At 39.3% G+C, this 16169-nt stretch overlaps 1 long non-coding RNA gene across 2 annotated transcripts in view; it reads right to left on the bottom strand.

Annotated features, from left to right (window-relative positions):
- Positions 1-761: 761 nt before the first annotated feature.
- The window catches only part of LOC125963495 (uncharacterized), a 34104-nt gene continuing 18696 nt past the window's right edge, over positions 762-16169 (bottom strand). Inside the window, exon 3 of one of the 2 annotated variants that reach the window (XR_007475529.1) lies at positions 762-865. This is a non-coding gene — a long non-coding RNA (uncharacterized LOC125963495). Of the gene's footprint in view, positions 866-9578; positions 9667-16169 lie in introns of those variants that run through there. The other variant, XR_007475530.1, reaches the window with a different exon arrangement.

Raw genomic sequence — 16169 nt, 5'->3', positions numbered from 1 at the left:
CACGGGCTCTGGACAGGCAGGCCCAGCGGCCATGGCTCACAGGCCCAGCCGCTCCGCGGCACGTGGGATCCCCCCTGACCGGGGCACGAACCCGCGTCCCCTGCATCGGCAGACAGACTCCCAACCACTGTGCCACCAGGGAAGCCCCATCAGGGTTTTTTAATTTCATTGGTTTTGAGTTTTTTCTTTGTTTGGTTGGTTTTTGTTTTTGTCTTTGAGATTTAACCATCGTGCACTAAATATAGCATCAGAAGAACTAATATTGATGCCCAGCACTTTTCACCTTACAAAGTCTTTTATGCACGTTAAATTAATTCAATTAACATTTAGCAAGGCAGGTTCTATATAAAATAATTTCCATTTTACAGATAGGAGAACAAGATACAATTACTTAACTCAAAGCAATATTCACTCAAAAGAAAGGTGAGGGTTCAGGTGGTTATAGTCACAATGAGATGAAAGAAACTCTTCAATTCCCAAAATGTGTTCTGGATGATGTGCCTCTTATTTCTGAAATGCTCTTTTACCATTAGACTACATATAGAATCAAACTGAATAAAAAGGAATTTGTCTTACCTGGACTAAGGTGCTGCTGGGCTGTGTCTAACTCAACATCAGTTATCCTTGAGCATCATAAATATGTTCTCACTTAGGACCATCTGTCTTTTTTATCATTTCGTCTCTAGCTCTCTTTACATATCATCATATGTAAAATTTTCAGAATAGTTTCATACTTACTTTTTAACCGTACATACTTACCTCCCATGCTTACATGAAATAAAGGATGTGAGTGTTTGAAAACTCAAGAGACTCCATTTCAATTGTCTTCTGCATAGTACACTCTGATGTATTCACTCCCAACCTCCTGAAAGACAGAGAAAGAAAATCTCACACTTGACTGAAAAACTAACAACTCATTGCCAGCATCTTGGAGAAATTTTTTACTAACTAGAAGACTGAGAAAGTTGTAATAATAATAAAAAAATCAGCATATGATATTTCTCAAAAAGAGAACAGCCCCTTCCTACCTATGGCCAACATTTCTGACTGGCTTGTATGACAGCTATATTTCCAAGTTCCTTCTCCCTTGCCCCAGAAAGACTTGTTTTCCAGACACACCAGTGCAGCCTCCTCCTCCTGCGTCATGCCTTGAATGGGTAGGTGAGAGAGCTGCCATCTTAAGACCATGTGGGGACATGCATGTGGATAAAATGCCAACACTCAAAGGATGGCAGAGCAGAAAGTTAGAAAGTTGTTAACAGTTGAACTGCCAGGACAATCCTGAAACTGCCTACCTCTGAACATGATGGGTAAATGCATGTTGTTATAGTCTATTCACCTGTTAGATTTTCTGTTACTTGCAGCTGAAAGCATTCCTAACTCAAATACCAAACACAAAATGGTGAGGAAGTACATGGTCTCATCATGGCTCTCTCCTCTCTGGCTTGGGACAAAGACATAACTGGGCAGCTTTCCACTACTGTCTAGGTGCTGCATTTTAAAATAAATCATTTTTATTCTCTGATGACAAAAGTAATTAGTGTGTCTTGTAGAAAATACATAAAGTCAAGAAATACACAAAGGAAAGATGAAATCATCTAAAATCTCACCACTTAGAGATAAATAATATTTTAATTTTTATAAATAATATTATTTTAAAAATAATATTTATAATTTTAAAAATATATAATTATTTTAATATTTTAGTATATATATTTTTTAATTGTTAAAAATTAGAAGTATATATTTCTAGCTTGCCTCTATGAACTTACAGGTTTGTAAACCATACACAAATATGTACACAGGTTATTTTACAAAATGGAATCACTAGAATATAATCTATGCAATTGTATTTTTTCTTTTAATATATGTTGAATGTATTTCCATGCTAATAAACATCTGTCTGCATGGATATATATTTGGCTGTATAGAGTTTCATTGTATGCTGATACCAAAATTTATTTTATCATTTGAAATTTCAGATATTAAAAAATAGCTTTTAACATTTGATTATATATGTATGTTATAAATATACATTTGCTTATATATGTATTCCTTGGGACAAAAACATAAATATATGTTCCTTTCTATGCATAAGTACACATATATCCTTTTAAATTTTTTAACAAATTTGGGATAATGATGTACAGGTAGGTTTGATATCTTTCTCTACTTTTCTATATATAATTAATTATTCCTATTTAGTTAAATATTTACCTATTACATTATTTTAATGGCTATATGATATTTTACTATCTAGGGATATTAGCATTTATTTAATCAGCATCCTACTATTAGTCATGTGGACTATTTCCAAATTTTGTTATGAAACAATCATCAACTCAAAACAAAATTATTTGTCCAAGATTATTTTCTTAAGGTACATTCCTGAAAGTAGAATTACTGGGGTCAAAAAAGACCATTTACATTTTTAAGCATTTAATGTGTATTTTGAAATGGTCTTCCAAAACCACTGGAATAATTTGTACTCCTGCTAACAGCATAAGAGAGTATTCATTTCCCTGAAACTAGAATGCATTTGGAAGAAGCCAAAATATTGTCCCGCATTGAGCCCATATTTCCTCAACTATTTACATTTAGAAGGTGCCTTTGCAAGAAACCAATAAGAAAGAAACAAAGTGAGGGTTTTGAAAAGGATGAGCAGTGGTACACAGGGTCCTGGTAAGGGCACTCCCTACCTATAAGCAGTTAGGCTACAGCAGAGCTGGGGAAGTGGGTGTATCAGAACTTGCTGCAGAGTGTAGATTTCCGCAGGTTTCACAGGTTTGAAGCGTCAGCAAATCAGGCTACAGGGTGGTGGAAGATGCCATGTAAGTGTATCATGGCCAAAATAGGGCCACTACTTTGAATGATATCCAAAACACTCTTCCCAGCCTGTGCATCCTCAAATTTAAAAAAAGACAGGATATTCTACAGAGATGAAAAAATAAGAGCAACCTCAGATTTCTGCTCTTCAAAGTAAATGCCAAAATTATACATAGTGAGAGGGGACAAGGTTATGGTCCAATCAGGTTATACTCAGTGAGAACCAAGTAGTTGTTCATATGTGAAACTGATAGAGATTATGATGTGGTATAATGCAGTGCTGCTCTAGTAGTAGTACATCCCAAATTCTATGAGCATGCATTATACTTTATAATATATGCCTAGAATCATCTTTATCAATGAGAACTTCCTATATGAACTCTATCATGATTCCTACCAAACAAACAGATTTTTTAAAAAACCAATAAAATTATAAAGTTCTAATTTTAAAAAGTCTATTGAGGAACCAAGCTAGACATGATACCTGAAAGCAAGAGGCATTACTGTAGTTCACCAGTGCTGGGGGCCACTGGAGGAACTGGAGCTGGATTCTTTGGAGGCTCAGTCTAATTCTCTTTATAAATCAAAGCTTCATGGGAGGAGTTTAGGCTGAGCCCCAAGACGCTGGATCCATGCTTCTGAGCTCTCGCCTGGTTGGCAGGGGTCCCTTTCCACCAGAAGATTGTATATAGCTCCTAGCCAAGGCTGATTTACCCAGTCAGCATAGTAGGCAGCACAGTAGGGCCTTGGGCTCACCGTACTTTAGGGACCCGCAAAAATACTAATTTCTTTTAAAATTAGAAAAAAAAACCACCCCAATTGGTTCATATTTATACCCATGGAGTCATAACATTTTTAATTTTTACTTTTTTTAATGGAGAAAGCTACTCACAAAAGTGCAAGTGTATAAAGCCCATGACAGTCATCGTAAAGCTAGAGAAATAAGCCCTGGTCAGCCAGGCAAAAGCTGCAGCTCCCCAGGCTCAGCCTAGCTCCCAACCTCAGCAATCCTCCTCTTCCCTGAGTTGACAGCTGCAGGGTCAGTCCCACTCCTATTTCAAATACCAATTCCTCTTTCAGCCACAGGAAGGGCTGGGCCCTGAGAAGAGGACCCTAATAAGGAAGAACCTAAGGATACTGAAAACTCAGACCTCAACTACCCTGTGAAGTACTTTAATGTTCCAAGTGAAAGCCAAGTCCTTCAACAGGTAGTGGCACTGCTGTATAACACTGGTATTGAGGGCAAGTATTAGGTCTTGGGATTCTTCAGAACTTCATATAGTATAGACTTGATAAATATTAGATGGCTGGCAGTCTGGCTCACTGGCTGGATATATGGCTGGATGGATGGATTGATGGGTGGGTGGATGGGTGGATGGATGGATGGATGGATGGATGGATGGATGGATGGATGGATGGTTGGATGGGAGTGATAAGGATCAGAAGCCATCTTCAGAGGCCTGAACTCTTAAAGACTTAAGACAGGGGTTAGCAAACATTTCCTGAATCACATAGTAAATATTTTAGGCTTTGTATTCTCTATGGTCTCTGTTGCAACCATGTAACTCTGCTGCTATAGCACGAAAGCAACCATAGACAATATGTAAATGAACGGTGTGACTCTTCCACTGAACGCTGAAAGTTGAATTTCATACAATTTTCACTTGTCACAAAATATTACTCTTTTGATTTTTTTCAACTATTTAAAGATAGAAGGACCATTCTTAGCTAACAGGCCACACAAAAAGAGGCAGTGGGCCAAAGCTGGCCCACAGGCTGTAGCTTGTGGACCTCTGACCTGACCAATAGAACACGGCTGACCATGAAAGACTTGCTCCAAATGAAAAGGCCATAGTTGCTACTGAGGAACCAGTCATTGGAGCTGCCCTGTCCATCACTCTAACAGGGCTTGGGAATGTCATCCAAACCTGCCTAGGCCACTGAATTAAGCTTTATGCTCTCTTCATTACCCAGGTTAAAACTTTTATCCATCATTCTACAGAGGTTCCTGGCCTTTACACAAAGCTTCTGGCCTTTATCATTCTAAGAACCCTGAACCAAGCAGACCAAATTGATGTGATGTTCTATCATTTCAAACTCAACATGTTTAAAAATGAAACCCATTACCTTTCCTTCAAAGTGAGCTCCCCATATTTTCTAAGAAACCCAGGTTCAAAGCCTTAGACATCTTCGAATCTTCCTTTTTCACCCCCCAGATCTGTTTTTTCCTCCAAGCTACAAATTTGACCACCCCCTACCCCAGGACTAGGACAGGATCTGGAGGAAAAAGAACAGTCATGGGTTCTAGGTCCAAATCTTCAATGAACTGGCCAGTGAACTCTGAGTTCTCACTGACTTCAAGCTCACTTTAAAGATGCTTTAGGAATGCAGAGAAGGGAGGGCTGCATCCTCGTGAACTAGGAGTGTTCAGGAAACATGAACACTTGCATGGACCTTGAAGAAATGGTAAACATCTAAGTTGGTAGCTGCTGAATGGCATTCATCTATGGCAGCGGTCTCTAACTTTTTTGGCACCAGGGACTGGTTTTGTGGAAGGCAGTTTTTTCATGGACTGGGGGTGGGGAGATAGGGGAAGGTTCAGGTAGTAATGGGAGCGATGGGGAGCGGCTGTAAATACAGATGAAGCTCCGCTTGCTTGCCTGCCACTCACCTCCTGCTGCGTGGCCGGATTCCTAACAGGCCTGGAGGCCTGAGAGTTGGGAACCCCTGATCTACGGGATGGTCAGCCTTCTAATTATCTGGTTTATTGCTCTTACTCATCTTCCTTTGTCAATACCTAGTCTTCCTACATTGGATCTTGACATTACCTATGACATTATCTATGTATCTATGTATTCTAAGAAAGGCACTTTAAAAATGAAGTCTTTCACCACCACTTATTCACTAAATACTAGACTTTAAGAATATCTCCTTTTCATTGAAAAGGAACATTCAGTTCTCTGGATATTGTAGCCTGTCTGAAATGAAGGAGAACAGACTGACAGCAAAAAGAGGTAATTTAGCCAGAATTCCTGTGCTCTGTACTTGAACTATAAGCAGGGTCTTCATAAGGACCTTGTGCACTTTTAAACTTTAATAACTCAGGTTGTGCGTGTTAGAGAAACAATCTGTAAACGGTACTCAAAAGTAAATGTATTAAAGTTTAGGACAACTATATTATGCAATTGCATGCAATATGTACTCATTTCAGATCCTGTGATAAATGAAATATGGTAGAATTGAAGTTCATGACAGCTCTAAGAAGAAAATGGAATTTGCCTTTAAATTCCATTTACAGTTTACTATCATGTCTACCTCATATGCTTTTGAAGTTAAAAGTTTAATAACGGCACAGAGACTTTATAAAGAGCCTGTACTTGAATTCAGCGATAAGTATAGTTAGAGAGAACATCACACCATCTCTTAGCAAAGATAATATCCCTGCTTACTTTGGTGGCTTTTAAAACAGCTTCAGAAATAGAAAGTATGGTGAGTCTCTGCAGTTAGTACAACTCAGTAAACAAGAATAAAACAGAATCTCTGAAACCGGAGTCTAGTTCCAAGCTTTGCCAACAGCTCAGCCGAGTGATTCAGGAAAATTAGTTCTCTCTCCTGTCCTTCAAGGTTTTTCATCCTATGCTAAAAATAGGGTTACATGGGCCACCAATTCATGGTCACATGGCTTTTATAAGCCTGTGTGTGTGTGTGCGTGTGTGTGTGTACACAAGGAAAGGAGGTACCCTTTATATTCTCCCAGTTAAAATACTATTCCAATGTATCTCAGTAGAGGTCAAAACACTGTGAAAAAGCACAAAACAGATGGAGTGTTACTATTTTCTACTTGTTCCCCAAACTGGGGGTTGCAAAATCAAAGCCCGCAAGTCCACCCAAAAAATCTGGGCGTGTGTATTTGAGAGGGTGAACAGGAATGAGGTTTCTCTTGAAGTTCTTGCTGAATACATAGTGCCAAGAGCTGGGACAGAGTTACACAATTTGCAGATTGCTTTGGCTGGTCTCCATGTGCTTTGCAAAGTGATTCATTTCCTGTATTTGGTCAAGATAGAGAAAAATTGGGCACACACAAATTTGATGCGGTTTTTGATTGGGATATTTTATCGGATAAGTAGGTAAGATTTCATGATAGGGATGGAGAGCATTTTACCTCTTAAAACCAAGGCTGGCTGGAGCAAACGGTGTAATCTAAGGGTGCGCATATTCCCAGCCTCCCCTTGGGGAAATGTTTTTTCTTCCTCGTTGCTTCCTAGCCTTCCCAGAGGGGCATCGAGGGTTGTTCTGCTCAATCACAAGCTTCTTCATAAGGGAATCTGATAAACATCTTCACACTGAGTTGAAAGTTGCTATTAACTCCCCTAGGGGTATTGCATTTTAACAGAAGCCAAGTTCAAGAAATAAACCTCTAATTGAATGATTTCAGGCAACCCTGGAGTTGGAGAGGTATTTAGGGCAAGTGAATGCAAAGAGGCAGGGTGGCTTCTGAGGGCCCTGAGATTCTGGAATGGGCACCCTCCTCCCCGTCCCCTCTGCCCTCAGCCGTCAGGCTTTCCCTCACGTCGGCCAAGGGTTGCATGCAGAGTTTTCAAGATAATCTGGAAATGCAGATTTGGGGGTGACCTGATGGGCTTCAATATTTGGAAAAATGGGATGACATTGCTCCTCTGGAGTTTTTTCTTGTCAGTATTTGGTGAAGGCTGAGGCAACCTGAAAAGTTGGAAAAGCACTTAATACTTAAATCACTGTTGACACCAGAACAGGCAGTGGGCTTGGCCTCTTAGTTCCAAGGCTGAAACACAAGGGACCGTTGGCTCAGTAAAGACAGGATTTACGTCACTTAATAGAACTTAGTCAAACACAGAAGTATTCTAAAAATTTTTTTTAAATTTTATTTATTTTATTTTTGGCTGCATTGGGTCTTCATTGCTGTGCGTGGGCCCTCTCTAGTTGCGGCGAGCGGGGGCCACTCCTCGCTGTGGTGTGCAGGCCTCTCACCGTGGTCGCCTCTCCTGCTGCGGAGCACAGGGTCTAGGTGCACGGGCTTCAGTAGCTGTGGCACGTGGGTTCAGCTGCTCCGCAGCATGTGGGATCTTCCTGGACCAGGGCTCGAACCTGCATCCCCTGCATTGGCAGGCAGACTGTTAACCACTGCGCCACCAGGGAAGCCCAGAAGTATTCTATATTGGACTATTTTGTTTGCTTATGAAAAACATACATTAGTTTATTCATTCAAAAATTGCTGATAGAGCATTTAGCCTACATCATGCACTGTTCTTGGCTTTGGGCAGGGCTGATCGTCAGCTGGAACCCACTGGTACAGCGTCCTGACAATCATGGGCTCTGACTGGCAGGGACCTGCTGTGCCATCCCAGCGGTGACACAGTTTGAAAATCATCCTTCATGTTCAACATACAGAGGTAAATGAAACAAACACGGTCCTTTCCTCATGGAAAATACAGGCTTGGTAGTAACAAGAAAGAGCTCTCAGATGCTTTCTTCTTCTCATTTCAATTCATTTTTCTCATTTCAACTTGGAAGGTATGAATTGGAAAAAGTCACGTCTGCTAGTCCTGGCTCTAAAAGATTTTGTCGAAGGTTCTCCAAGATTTGGTGTAGAATATCTTTTCAAAGTAGAGATTTTAGACTCCTGAAATACGTTGCTGCCTCCATCCCATTCTGGTTCTTCATTGGGAAAATGTTTCCAAAAATGTTATATAGGTTATTATATTGTTATTCAATTTGTGGTAATGGATTTGCACACTCACTCTAAACTCTCTTGCTTGGTCTATCTTCGATGCAATTGCCCCTCTTCATGAACAGGACAGGTAGCCAGAGTGTCTCAGACAAAAAAGTCCCAGTTTAAACACAGTGTCAATCAAAAGTGCAACAGCCAAAGCTCTTCTTCCAGCCCTCCGCTGCCATTTGGGAGAAAGAGAACACCTACTGCATCACCTCGGCCGCATGTGGTCTTGCCCTCACAGGGAAAAGCTTTCAGAATGCTCAGGGCAGCATTTACGGCATTCAGAAAAAAATTTTTTTAAATAAATTTATTTATTTTTGGCTGCGTTGGGTCTTCATTGCTGCACGCAGGCTTTCTCTAGTTGCGGCGAGTGGGGGCTGCTCTTCGTTGCAGTGCGTGGGCTTCTCATCACGGTGGCGCCTCTTGTTGCAGAGCATGGGCTCTAGGCATGTGGGCTTCAGTAGTTGTGGTGCGCAGGCTCAGTAGTTGTGCCTCGCGGGCTGTAGAGCACAGGCTCAGTAGTTGTGGTGCATGGGCTTAGCTGCTCCATGGCATGTGGGATCTTCCCAGACCAGGGCTTAAACCTGTGTCCCCTGCATTGGCAGGCAGATTCTTAACCACTGTGCCACCAGGGAAGTTCCAGAAAATTTTTAAGTTTTAAATAAATTCAAGGTGCTAATTAGTAATCTTTTGGTTTATTTTTTATTTATGCTGGTAAACCTAAAGGCTTTTATAGGTTTGAGTGGGAAGGCGTTTGAGTAATGCTCAGAAAATGGAGATCTCATCTAGGCTCCCCCAACAACACTGGTGTCACACATTCTAATTCTTCTACCTAATGTCTCCGAACTTCAGTTTCTTTGTCTACAAAACAATAAAGACAGAAAAACAGAGACCATAGTAATAATGTGCATCACTGACGATAAACTCCTAATCGACAGGAAAAGCCTCTCCACACCAACATGCCCAGCTGCTCTCATGCAGCCACGAAGGAGAGACTCACCCAGACAGGGGTGAAGGCAGCGCACCTTGGCTCAGCTTTTCCTCTTTTTCTGGATTCCTCCCGGGGCATTTAGCGAACATCAACACTCCTTCCACATAGTATGCAAAGGGATTAAGGAAGAAACCACATTGCGATTATACTACTTAACTGGAAAAATATACTTGAACTAATTTGGTGTATCGCTTTAAGGAAATGTTTAGAAATACCAGGATCTCTTAGTTCTTAAACCAAATGCAGCACATCCACAAAAGAGGGAAGAAAGCAGAGCTTGTGCCCAGGTGCACCTGAGCCATCTGGCTGCCTTCAGCTTTGGAAAGCCCATCTCCCCCCAACACGTCTCAGGGTTATCATGGACTTGGATGAAATAACATATGCTGAAGCAGGCTGCTCACTCTCACTTTGCAAATACGAAGTATTGTTATGACTCCACCATACCTATAGCACAGCTAAGATCATAAAACAACTCTGATTTGGTGCCTAGAATGACTTTCCTGTTTTTTATATATATATATATATATATATTTTTTTTTTTTTTTTTTTGCTGTACACGGGCCTCTCACTGTTGTGGCCTCTCCCGTTGCGGAGCACAGGCTCAGTGGCCATGGCTCACGGGCCCAGCCGCTCTGCGGCATGTGGGCTCTTCCCAGACCGGGGCACAAACCTGTGTCCCCTGCATCGGCAGGCAGACTCTCAACCACTGTGCCACCAGGGAAGCCCTCCTGTTATATACTGAACCAGATGTATATGTGCTGGTACAGGAAGTCTTGAATTAGCACTTTTATTTTCATGGAGTAGTACTGAGTTTGCAATAGATTAGGAAAACTCAAGAAATCTTTTCATTTCTCTAGTACTTTCAGTTTCACATATATGTCTCAGAATTTGAGGATGCCCTACAATCCCCCATACCTTGTTTACACCCTTTCTAAAATCTTTTTAGTTGTGGTCTTCCAGCCTGGATAGTGGTCCTTGGAAGATGGGAAATCATACCGCCTGAGAGGTCCATTCTATCTAAATGTAGTTCTGACTGTCAGAAAGTGTTCCTCTGTGCTCTAAGTTAAAACCTGCCTCCTTGAAACTATTTTTAAGAATGTTAGGTGGGGCTTCCCTGGTGGCGTAGTGGTTAAGAATCTGCCTGCCAATGCAGGGGACATGGGTTTGAGCCCTGGTCCGTGAAGATCCCACATGCCACAGAGCAGCTAAGCCCGTGAGCCACAACTACTGAGCCTGCGAGCCACAATTACTGAAGCCCGCGTGCCTAGAGCCCGTGCTCCGCAACAAGAGAAGCCACCACAATGAGAAGCCCTCACGCAGCAAAAGCACCAACGCAGCGAAATATAAATAAATAAAATTTATAAAAAAAGAAAAAGGTTAGGTGATAAAATGTATTTTTTCTGATAATAGTCATTCACACTTCTTAAAAGTTTAGAAAATGTAAAGAAAATATAAAAAAGGAAATAAAAACTACTCATTATCCCAACACTCCAAGATAACCACTATTCTTTTCTCTGTCTTAGTGCTCTCTTTCACACCCTCTCTGAATGACATCATCTCACATATGCAATGTTCAATCCTGCTTTTCAAAAAATTTGACAAGGTATCTTAAGTAATTTCTTTGAAAACATGATTTTTTTCCCATGTCACTACAAAAATTTTCACTGGAAATTTGAAAGTTGAAAGAATTTTATGGTGGACAGCCATATACCCAGCACTAAGATCCCACCATCAACACTTTACAATGTTAGCTTTATCACATATTTAGTCACCTACTCACCCCTCTAACCATCCATTAATCCATTTTATCTTTTTGATGCATTTCAAACATTGCAGGTATCAATACACTTCCTTCAAAATACTTCAACGTTCATATGTTAAACTAAAGTTCAATATTAGTTAATACTTTATTTCAAGGTAAAATTTACATACAATGACATACACAAACCTTAAGTGCACATGCATTGAGTTTTGACAAAAGCAACACCTGTGTAACCCAAGCCCTTATCAAGGTATAGAACATCATCCATACCCCAGAAAGTTCTTTGATGTTCCTTTCAATCACCCCCTCCCCTCACCCCCTCCGCGACCCTGTTTTGCTGAGTCTTATTGCCTTGTCTTGAACTTCATATCGTTGGAATCATACAGTATGTGCTCTTCTGTGTAAGGTTCATTTCTTTCAGCATAATGCTTTTGAAATTTACCCATTTTGCTACAAGTGTACACACACAAATAGACAATCAGTTGTTTGTACCTTTTTACTGTTAGTCACTGTTCCATTGTACAAATATACCCACTTATCCATTTTCCTATTGAGGGGCACCTGGGCTGAGACCAGTTTTTGACCACTATGAATAAATCTGCTATAAACATTCTTATACAACTAATTTTGCAAAAAGTTTTTATTTCTCAGGAGTAAATACCTAAGAGTGGAAGTTCTCCATCTAAGGTAGGGATATATTTAGTTTTTAAGAAACGGCCAAACTTTGTCCCAGCTGGTTGTACCATTTTATGTTTCTAGTAGCGACGCGTGAGAGTTCCAATTGTTCTACATCCTGTCAGCATTTAAGGTGTTTCCTCATGCTTTTAATTTTAATTGCTCTGATCACTTATGATAATGAGCATTTTTTCATAGGCTTATTGGCTGTTCATATTTTTCTTTTTGTGAAGTGTCTTCTGGAATCTTTTACCCATTTTTAATTGAGTTATCTTTTTATTGTTGAGTTTAGTAGGAGTTCTTTGTATATCCTGGCTAGCAGTCTTTTGTCAGACATATGTTTTGTGAATATTTTTTCCTGGTGTCTGACTTCATTTTCTTAATGGAGTTGAAAACACAACTGTTTAATAGTTGCAAAAAATTCAATTCTATGAATTTGCATAATTCATTTCACCATTTCTCTACTGTTGTATAAATTTTTTTTCCATTTTGTTTTTAAATAATATTATGATAAACATTTTTGTACATCCTTATAGATTTCAAACATAAACTCTTTGTCACATTTGTTAAAAGTCTTTTCCCGTCATGTGCCAACTGTATTTCCATAATTTTAGAGTTTTGAACTCTAAAAATGCTGTGAGCAGAGGCTTTCCATTTAGACAAGTCTAAACCCAATAAATTGGCTAGCGACTTGAGCAAAATAAGTTCTCTGAACCTGGATTTCCTCATCTTCATGGGATTGTTGTAAAGGTAAAATGAGTTATAGAATTATAGTGCTTGACATAATGTCTAGAATACAGTATGTGCTTAATAAATGTTAGATATCTTTATGATGATTTCTACTGTTGCTTTTGTAGTTTTTAGCATTTTGTTTTGTTTGTTTTACCAATTCCAAGATCAATGAAATATTCACTTATATCTTCTTCTAGTTTTTGGTTTCTTAAAAAATTTTAATTCATCAACCCACTTCATACAATCTTCAAAAATTATTGTTTTTGTCTTCTCCATTTCCATAGTCACAGATCATTTTATGAATCATTTAATTGATTTGATACTGATTGGCTAGAACTATCTGAACAATGGCATATTAGTCAAGCACTGCTGTGTAACAAATTACCCCAGAACTTAGCAACTTAAAGCAACAAACATTTATTATCTCAGTTTCTGAGGGTCAGGAATCCAGGAGCAGATAGTTGGGTAGTTGTGACCCCGGGTGTCTCATGAGCTTGCAGTTGGGATGTCAGCTAGGGCTGCAAGTCATCCGAAGGCTTGACTGGACTGTAGAATCTGCTTCTAAGATGAGTCTCAAAGAATTTATGGACATATTTAAGACCATTAAAAGTGGTGGATAGTGTTAATAGTAAGCATTCTTTCTGACTCCTATCTTTTATAAAAGTATTTCTAGAATTTTTGTCATGTCCTGTAGTTTGACAGAGACATTCTCTATCATGTTAAACACAAAATCTTCCATTCCTATATTTCTAATATTTTCCTTTTGTGAATGGATGATTTTATCAGGTTCTTTTTTGACACAATCATGCTGTTTTCTTCTTTAACCTGTGCATGTGACAAGTAGCACTGATCAGTTTCCTAATGTGACACCATTCATGTATTTTCAAAATAAACAGCACTGGATTAAACAATCCTTAAACATACTGCTGGCTTTGATTTGCTGGCATTTCAGTCACGAATTTTGATCTGACATTGATATGTGAATCCATACGGAGGGTCACCTATTTTGTTTTACATACATATCTTTTAAGCAGCATGTAATTAAAATTTGATATTTGTCATATTGTCAGTACAATATATGCTTTAGTTATTAATATTTTCTGTGGCTTTAGGCCAGGATTTATATTAAAAATCATTTTTTTGAAATATTTTTCTTTCCTAAAATATTTTCTGTATTTTGTTCATTTCAAAAAAAAAATCACATTTTCATTGATCATTTAAACTTAACTGTTTAAATGGTCCACATGTTTACCTCTCGTCATTTCATAGCACAATTTCTCCTATTTTTAAGCTATTTTTGATTCACATTTTGTTAGTTGTAGTTCATTTTCAAGCAAACTTTTCGAAAAGGATGATTCATGTCTAGACATTGCTTGGCAGCACGGTGAGGTGCTCTCTGGGTCAGTGAGCTCTGAAGGGCCATAACAGCTTGGGGCCCATAACGCAAGGCTTTATCTTATCAATGGGTAACAACTGTCAAGTGAGGCTTTGTAGGGTATGTAGGAAGGTTCTAAATGGTTTAACTTTTGCTAGTTTGGGCAATTTTTAAAATAACTGGAGAGCATTATGCTAAATGAAATAAGTCAGACAGAGAAAGACAAATACTGTATGTTATCACTTATATAGAGAATCTAAAAAATACAAAAAACTAGTGAATATAACAAAAAACTAGTGAATATAACAAAAAAGAAGCAGAGTCACAGATATAGAGAACAGACTAGTGGTTGCCAATGGGGAAAGGGAAGGAGGGAGGGGAAATATAGGAGTGGGGAGTTAAAAGGTACAAACTGCTACATATAAAATAAGCTACAAGGAGGTATTGTACAGCACGGAGAGTATGGCCAATATTTTGTCATAAGAAAAATGGTGTGTAACCTTTAAAAGTTATGAATTGCTGTACTGTACACCTGTAACTTGTATAATATTACTGTACATCTACTATACTTCAATTAAAAAATAAAAATAAAATAAAATAAAATAACTGGATGTGTAAAAATCTGAGCTTGGTGCCAGCAGGCTTTTGAGCTAACAGGTCAAACTTTTGAAATAAACAACCTAGGGGCCAATATACAGAGACCATCTTCAGCTCATTTATGTAACATCTTTTAGTGATTTTTCTGAACTAATTTTGTAAAGTCTGTATTCTTCATCACGTGTGGCCACTGAAGTCTCTGCTCAGTTGCTTAGTGGTCGAGCTAATGACTGGACAGAGATTTCCTTAAGGGTCTGGAAAAAAACAAATCTCCAGCTTTTGCTTTATTTATTTGCTTTATTTCTTTTGCTTTCTTTCTTCTGGGTTGTTATTGTTGTTCATTATTGTGTTTTTGCTTCTACTTTCCCACTCCTGTCTCCTTTGGTGATTATTTTTCATCTCTCCAACCTCTATATACCACAGGGTGGGAGGGCTCAGTCCTTGGACTATTTCTCTATCCACACTCACTGTGTTAGTGATATCGATTTTTATGGCTTCACATATCACCTTCATGCTGACAACTTCCCAACTTACATCTCCAGCCTAGATTCCTCCCCTCCATTTGACATTTGTATATCCAACTGCTGACTTGACATGTCCACCTGGGTAACTAATAAGCAACTCGCACCAAACTCTCTCCCTTATCCCCTCCTCTCACCCAGGCTTCCCCATTTCAGTGAATGTCAGCTCTATTCTTCCAGTTACTCAGATCAAAAATTTGACATCATCCTTGGCTCCTCTCTTCTTCTTGTATCATAGTCAATATGTGAACTATCAGTTGACCCTGACCTTCAGGATTTATTCAGAATCCTGTCAGTTTTCACTACCTCCATTGATATTTCCCTGGTCCAGGCTACCACTATCTTTCATCTTGACTATTTCATCAACCTCCTAACTAATCTCCCTGGCTCTGCCCATGCTTTCTCCCTCCAAAATCTATTCTCAATAAAACAGCCAGAGCAACCCTTTAAAAATCATATCAAGGCACTCCTCTGTCCCAAACCTCTCAATGGTTTTCCATCCTTCTCAGTAAAAGCCAAAATTCTTTGAATGATCTGCAAGGTCTACATGGTCTAGTATTCCATTACACTGCTAATCTCATTTCCCAAATCCCCCTTTTCACACTCTGCTCCAGCCACACCTACCTCCTGGATGATCCCGGGACACCCCAGGCAGACTTGAACTTGCTGTTTCCTCTGCCTGGAAATGGTGCCCTGGATACCATCATGGCTACTTCCAATCTTAGCTTAATATTAACTTATCAGTGAGGCTTTCCCTGGCCATCTTTTGAGAAAGTGACCTTCTTCTTCCCTTTCCAGGTGCTCTTCATCCTTCGTCTCCTCTTTATTTTCCTTTGTTGTTCTTATCACCATCTAAAATACTACAGATTTTTGTGTTTATTTTCAGTCTCCCCAATCCAAAATTTAAGCTCCAAGAGAGCAAGGATCTCTATTTTGTT

This window comes from Orcinus orca, chromosome 2 (genome assembly GCF_937001465.1).
Source record: "Orcinus orca chromosome 2, mOrcOrc1.1, whole genome shotgun sequence".
NCBI lineage: Eukaryota > Metazoa > Chordata > Mammalia > Artiodactyla > Delphinidae > Orcinus > Orcinus orca.
This window is presented reverse-complemented; position numbering and strand designations above follow the sequence as displayed.